The sequence below is a fragment of the Euprymna scolopes genome, chromosome 46 (assembly GCF_053919585.1).
Source record: "Euprymna scolopes isolate OS-2025 chromosome 46, ASM5391958v1, whole genome shotgun sequence".
In the NCBI taxonomy this organism is placed as follows: domain Eukaryota; kingdom Metazoa; phylum Mollusca; class Cephalopoda; order Sepiida; family Sepiolidae; genus Euprymna; species Euprymna scolopes.
In genome coordinates this window covers 142,592,222-142,599,864 of record NC_136527.1, presented here as the reverse complement: position 1 = coordinate 142,599,864, position 7,643 = coordinate 142,592,222, and the positions used below count along the sequence as shown (strand labels likewise).

Sequence of the window (7,643 nt, the reverse complement as noted above, 5' to 3'; positions counted from 1 at the left end):
TACAAAGTTAATTTGCGACAATTTTATACTTTTTTGGCCGACTCCAGGAAGGGACCGCTCCTGCTGCAATCTTCACTTTTCGAAATTCGTAAAAAAGATTTTATTCTTAATTTTTCCTTGGTTAGTTGTGTCACGTGACCTGCTTTCAACTATGCAAAAAGAAAAAAAAGAAAAAAGAAGCTCAACTTAATCAAGCAGTTCACCAAGGATGGTGATTGCTTCATTTACTTGAGCCGAACTTTTTCACTATTGGCCATGGAGAAAGTGAAAGCTGGTATCTTTGATAATCCTCAGATCCAGCAACTCATCAGAGATGCAAAGTTCAAAAATTTAATGTACGAAATGGAACTGGAAGCATGGAAGGCATTTGTTCAGGTAGTAAAGAACTTTCTTGGCAACAACCAAACAACATGTTATTGATGCGTGAGTGCTTCAGGGGTCTATCCTCCGACCGTTATTATTCCTAATGACCTTCATGATAAAATTGTCTCTGAAATGGGTATATTTGCTGATGACATCATGCTCTATAACAGGCACAAGGGGAAAACAAATGAACGCATATCCTAAGGAAATGGCAGAAACACTAGAGGAAAACCTCCAATCTGTAGTGGAATGGGATAAAAAATGGATGGTCACATTCAATGCTGCCAAGACTAAGCTTGTTTCCTTCAATAATTACAAGAAACCTTCTCTACCACCAATAGCAATGGCCAAAACCACATTACCCAAAAGTACTTCTTTTAAACTCCTTGGCCTAACGTTTACAGGGAAGATGAACTGGAATAGACACATTAAGAGCATTGCCAAGGCTGCTGTGAAGAATGTGATCTCTCTCTACCATGCTAGAAAACTACTAATGCCTGAAAGTATCCTGTACCTCTATAAAGCCATCATTTGCCCATGTATGGAGTATTGTTGTCACATTTGGGCTGGTGCATCTGCTACTAGTCTCTCACTCCTGGACAAGGTTCAAAAGAGAGTCGCCAATCTTATAGGTCATGAACCTTCAACTTCCGTCCCATTGATGAAATGTTGCATTCCTCTGCTTGTTCTACAAGTATTTTAATGGTGAATGCTCTGATGAACTACAAGCCCTTGTACCCCCTCGACGTGAATACCCCCGACAAACCCGACAAGCAGCTAAATCACACCTCTTCACAGTAGAGATCCCTAGGTTTAAGAAAGTCTTCTACTCCAATAGTTTCTTCCCCAGAACCACTAGACTTTGGAACTCGCTTCTGGGTTGTTGCTTTCCCGACTATACTGACATGCAGAAGTTCAAGTGTAATGTGAACAGACATCTTGCTACTCATCTCTCTTCATAATATCCTTGCAACTTATGTCCCTGACAGTAGCCCCTACTTCAAAGTGGCAATGTGCCTTGTTTAGGGTGAAAATTGAATAAAAAAAAATGTTTACAAAAAACTATGCACAATTTATTAAAACAACATGCTAACTGCTTTGGGTTATTTTTTTATTTTTTAATTGTTTTTTTTATTACATTTTCACCCCAAAAAAGGCACATTGCCACTTTGATGTGATGCCACTTTGATACTATTAGGGACATAAGCATCAGGGGTACTGTGTAGGGAGTTGGGCAGCAAGATGTCGGTTCATGTTACACTTGAACTTCTGCATGTCAGTACAGTTGGCAACATTTCGGCAATGGCAGTTCAGATTCGTGACTCTCTTTTGAACCTTGAACAGTAGGCCGGAAATTTTCTGTGTCAGATAAATATTTCACTGCTGATGCAATTCTCTATCTGATACGTCCAAGAATGGAGTACTGTTGCCACATCTGGGCAGGTGCTAGAAGCACCTTATCCTGCCTTGACAGAGTTCAAAATAGACTTTGTAGCCTAGTGGGGGGGGTGCCCTTTTCTCTTCCCTGCAACCTTTTCCCCACAGAAGAGACGTTGCGAGCCTATTTCTGCTTTATCATTATTTTCATGGCAAGTGCTCATCTGAGCTCCAGTCTATGGTTCCCTCTCGCCAAACTTTTACAAAAAAAACAGTGTCAATAATTTCCCCCACCCTTTACCTGTGCCTAAACCTAAACGTAGATTCCATGAACAAAGCTTCTTTCTTAGAAATGCACGCCTATGGACGTCTTCCATTTGCCTGTTTTCTGGCTGACTATAATTTGGTAGTCTTCAAGTCCAACGTAAACAAATTCTTGATGAGCTTAAATAATTCAATTTACCGAATATCCACTATTAACGATGACTACAATATTATCCCATTGACTACTGGACACTCAATAACTCTTATCCTCGAGGGGCCTCTGGGCTTGGATAAGAGGTGATTCCTATGTAAAAAAAATGAGCATCAAGATGCACTCGCTATTTTCACATATTGATTCCTGATAACCTGGGTTCAATGAGTGATGAGCATGGGGAGAGATTCCATCAGAGGCTGAAAGATGAAGACAAGGTATCACGGTCGCTGGGATGCAGTTATGATGATTGACTGCTGTTGGAATCTGAACGGAGACCTCTCTGCCGATAAGCATTCCAGGACTTTAAAGAAACGGAAGTTCAAACTCTGAGGTTCGAACAATGGTGAAGCAGCAGCAATTTACGTGAACCGAACTTAGCCGAGTTGTTGCCTAAATATTGCTTAGCACCAACCCTATCTTGCGATGCTGTAGATGCTGCGTATTGTTATTGGTAGTTGTGCTCTATTTTTCAATTTCAAAATCATTCATTTTTAGGGATTCAAGGCTGTGACCTTTTGAGAACATGATCAAATCTTGTGAAAACGCTTCGCCTTCTTCTGACTCTCGTGATGTCGGGGAAACTAATTGATTTTACTAATCACGAGAAGTATAAATGTAGTGTATGGCACTTGCTCCCACCAGGAAATTATCCATATATGCTTGTGTTACAATTATGTGCATACAGTTGTTTCGGGTCATGTTATTTTCACTGGTGTAGCTAGACTAAACGTCACCCAGGGCGGTCCGCTCAAATGTCACCCCACTTACCCTCACTTCACCCTATGCTGAATGGTTAGCTATCTTAAATTTTCATACATGCTCTACTTACCTCCTAACCGGTACGTTATTGCTTACATGTGCAATTAAAGATAAAATGAAATACAAAAAAACAATCAGTTCAAAAGCAACTGTTCATAATATCAAAGATAAAATGAAATACAAAAAAACAATCAGTTCAAAAGCAACTGTTCATAATATCACAACAACTGTTCATAATATCACAACAACTGTTCATAATATCACAACAACAATAAACTTATTTACTCGCATGAAAACCGGGTATGAAAACCTTTTTAGGAAGAATAACATAAATGTAAACTATGACCACACCCATGCTTCCGTTCAGTCTTGAAAGACAAAGGATACTCCCTTTAGGGGCAGTAGTGCATGTAATTGTGAGGCAAGGGTTGCGCAATCCTCATCAAACATCTCTCCTGAATCGGCACTGCTTGAGTCCAGTGGCGAGGAGAAGACCAAGACGACTGGAAACATGTGGAGATAAGTGGAGAGCACATACAGCACCTGAAAGTCCCAAATGGTCACCCATTTAGTACTGACCAGGTTCAACGTTGCTTAACTTCGGTGATCCAGCAGGAACCAATGTGTCAACGCGATTATGCCATATGCTATGACGAATCACTTAGTATATGGATGAAAAACTAAATTGACTTTTGTTAGGAAGAAGAAAAAGGAGCATTAGAAACTCAGTCGAAACGAAACGGCAAAAAAAAGGAAAAATCAGTGAGAAAAGAAGACACTTATAAAAAAATTCAGGGGGGGGGGAATTTTGTCACCCCCTATACGGCTGTCATCCGAGGCAGACTGGCCCCCCCCAGCTATGCTGGTTATTTTTCGTCCTGATGACAAGCTATAAATAAGCGCACGTGTTTGACTTCTTTTGCATCGTTTTTTGGTGCCGAGGTATACGGTTAGGGTTAGGGTTAGGTATACGCGCTAGAAAACAAACACCTATCTTTATAAAATGAGAATATCAATCAAATTAGTTAAGAGTACATAGAGATGAGGCAAAACGGATTGAGGTTGCGTGTTCATCTAAAACCAAGCTTTTATCTTTACATCATCAACGCTCTGATCCCCATCTGGCATCAATTGAAATGAATGGCTCTCGTCTTGGGGAGGCTTCATGTTTTGACAAGCTTCTGGGCGTGACCTTTATTCCTGATCTGAACTGGAACATCGACGAGAGCAGTTCTTTAGCATGGTAAAGTCCTGTAGAATAATAAATAAAGTTTGTGTTGGTACAGCACGTGGAAATGGGAGTTTGAAGAGAGCCATTGTTAGCTTGTAGTACTCACGTTCTGACTGAGGCCGAAGTCCCAGGCGAAGTCTGCTCCCAGGCAAGGTCAGGATCAAAAAGGATTGAGAGTTTCAGATTTCGCCTTTTATATCCTGTCACGTGATTGAGAGCTGGCTTGTGATTGGACAAGTCAGGAGGAATTGGATTTTAAATCTCTCATCGTGAGAATTAGCTTCTGTCTGTTTGTAGCGAGTGTTAAGTGCTACAAGTGTTTCATTGCCTTTTGCTTCTAACATAATTTTACATAATTTTAACATAATTTTATATAATTTTAATATAATTTTATATAATTTTAATATAATTTAACATAATTTTAACATAATTTTATATAATTTTAATATAATTTAACATAATTTTACATAATTTTAACATAATTTTAATATAATTTTAACATAATTTAACATAATTTTAATATAATTTTAACATAATTTTATATAATTTTAACATAATTCAACATAATTTTACATAATTTTAACATAATTCAACATAATTTTACATAATTTTAATATAATTTTATATAATTTTACATAATTTTAACATGATTTTAACATAATTTTACATAATTTAAACATAATTTTACATAATTTTAACATAATTTTACATAATTTTAACATGATTTTACATAATTTTAACATCATTTTAACATAATTTCAACATAATTTTTTCATCCAACATTTTACCCTTTAGAATGAATTTTCATTTATTTTTTAATTAATATTGAAAATAGTTTACGCTCAGTATAAATCGTATTTCTTATTTTTCTCTTTTTCAATGCAAGTTTCTTATGTTTTTGTAAAAAGCTCTCATTCATTATCGACAGTCTGGCTGTTCGACAGATCTTGCTTACTCAAACCTCAGACATGACGTCATTTTCTACAGGTTCCTTCAGTCTTTGACAGACTACAGGTTCCTTCAGTCTTTGACAAACTACAGGTTCCTTCAGTCTTTGACAGACTATGGATACCCATGAAGGAGTGCCTGCGCATGAAATTTTTGTGGCAGGAGGTGAGCAATCTCCAACCACCCCTCTTCTCAGTCGACATTATTAAAAACCAATGGCAAATGAAGTGTGTATACAGGACGACTGGAAACAGATGCAGGGATAAGCAGAGAGCATATACAGTGCCTAGAATTCCCAAATGGTCACTCATCTGGTACTAACCAGGTTCAACATTGTTTAACTTCGGTGATCTGATGAGAACCGGTTTGTCAACGCGATTATTACGCCATGATATTTAGGTCTGCTGTTATGAAAGTCACAGGTAGAGTCGATAGACATGGAATTATTTCTTGAAGTTGTGTTGCTCCGTGATGAACAAATTAAAGATCATTTTCGTTGTGACAAACAAATTATTCCTTTGACTTGTCATATTTATCTTACTCCCACAGCTGCAAGATGTGACACAAGGTCGGAAAGTGGGATTTGAAAAGCCAACACCCTAGATAAAGAGCCCTTTGGCCAAACAAAAATTGACTGGACAGTTCTGTCGTCATTTACCTGAAGTTGCGCCTCAGGCAATTAACAATAAACTAACCTGATACACAATTAAACCAACTTCCAACGTAGACCCCATCTACCATGTCTCCTTCTGTAGGGGCCTACGTTTCAACCTTCTAGAGGTTGAAATCCAATTACAGGAAACCAAACCAGACCTATTCTTCCTACGTGAAACTGGCATATTGGACCGACTATGTCCCTAGATTAGTTCGTAATCAAAGGATATTCTAATTTAACATCCAAATCTGAACCCCCAAATCGACATGGACATGGAATATATGTCTATATTAGAGATGGCATTCCATGTGGTAGAGACATCTCCAGAGAAGACCCTAAATTGCCCTATATGTGCTTTCGGATTGCACTTGCTCACACTACTGTGGTTATATTTGCCTTCTATCGCCCCCATAATAGCGGAGTTACTATCTTTAAAAGCATATCTGAGGAAATTGACAACATCCTGTCTACTCATCTTGCAGTTAACATTCATGTCTACAATGTGGAATGGTCAACTCACTCAAATAAGTCTGATGATGAAGGGAGGTTCTGTCATGATTTCTTCATTGCTTATGACCTCACTCAGATTGTTCATGAACCCACACATGTGCCTGATACTGACGGCCAGTATGCAAATCTCTTTTTCTCACAACTTGCCTCGAACTGTGTTCAGCTTTAACTTGGATCTTCCGACCACTCTGTTGTATCAGTTAAGATAAAAATGAAATGTAATAAATCCTCAGATGTACCTCTCCATCGTACAGTATATCGATACTCTATGGCTGACTGAGATAGCTTCCGTACATTTATATTAGATCTACCTCTGTGTTCCATGTTTAAAAAGGATGTGTCCTCTATAGTATTTGACCTGACAGAATGGTTAATTGTAGGTATAGACCGTTTCATACCCTCGAAAAAGTTCCAGTAAAAACCTAATAGCCAGCCGTGGTTCTTTCCAGAATGTGCTGCTGCCATTGCACACAGAAATCACCTTTTCCATTGCGTCCAACATAACAGATGTACTGAGACTAAAGCTGCTTTCAGGACTGCCAGTGTTTATATTTGCCCTCTATCGCCCCCACAACAGCGGAGTTACTATCTTTAAGAGCATATCTAAGAAAATTGACCAACTCCTGTCTGCCCATCCTTCGGAAACTTCAATGTTCACAATGTGGAATGTTAAGCCACTCAAACAAGACAGATGAGGAAGTTCTGTCCTGACTTCTCCATTGCTTATGACCTCACTCAGATTGTTCACAAGCCCACCTGTGTGCGTCACACCATCGGGTTAGTATGCGTCTCTTAGATCTTTTTCTCACAAATTGCCTTGAGCTATGTTTGTCTTCCATTCTGATCTTCCTACCACACGATTGTCTCTGTTAAGATAAGAACAAAATTTAATAAGCACTCCCACGTACCTCTCAATATATCGATACTGACTGGAATAGCTTCCATACATTTATATCAGATCTATCTTTTCATGCAATGTTTAAAAATAATGTGTCCTCCATAGTATCACACCTAATTGAGTGGTTAATTGTAAGTATAGACCGCTTCATACACTCCAAAATATTTCAGCAAAAATGAAACAGCCAACTGTGGTTCTGTAACAGGTCCCCCTGCATAAGGTCAGCAATTGGCCTCTAACATCATTGAAAACTGTGGTTCGTGATCGTCTCTACCGGGAGATCTTCATATAATTTCTTAGCGTCTCAGCTTCATGAATCCCATATTTCATAAGAGTTATCTCGTCTCGTTAAAATTGTTTCTTTTTTTTTTTCAACCCAAACTCATAAGAGTTATCTCGTCTGTTTAAAATTTGTTTTTTTTTT

At 38.3% G+C, this 7,643-nt stretch overlaps 1 long non-coding RNA gene across 1 annotated transcript; it reads right to left on the bottom strand.

Annotated features, from left to right (window-relative positions):
• Positions 1 to 4,972: 4,972 nt before the first annotated feature.
• Positions 4,973 to 7,372, bottom strand: LOC145270394 (uncharacterized). The gene is made up of 2 exons (XR_013865336.1): positions 6,968 to 7,372; positions 4,973 to 6,833 (listed from the first exon to the last, which is right to left on the bottom strand). It is a non-coding gene; the product is annotated as an uncharacterized LOC145270394 (long non-coding RNA).
• Between the last annotated feature and the right edge of the window lie 271 nt (positions 7,373 to 7,643).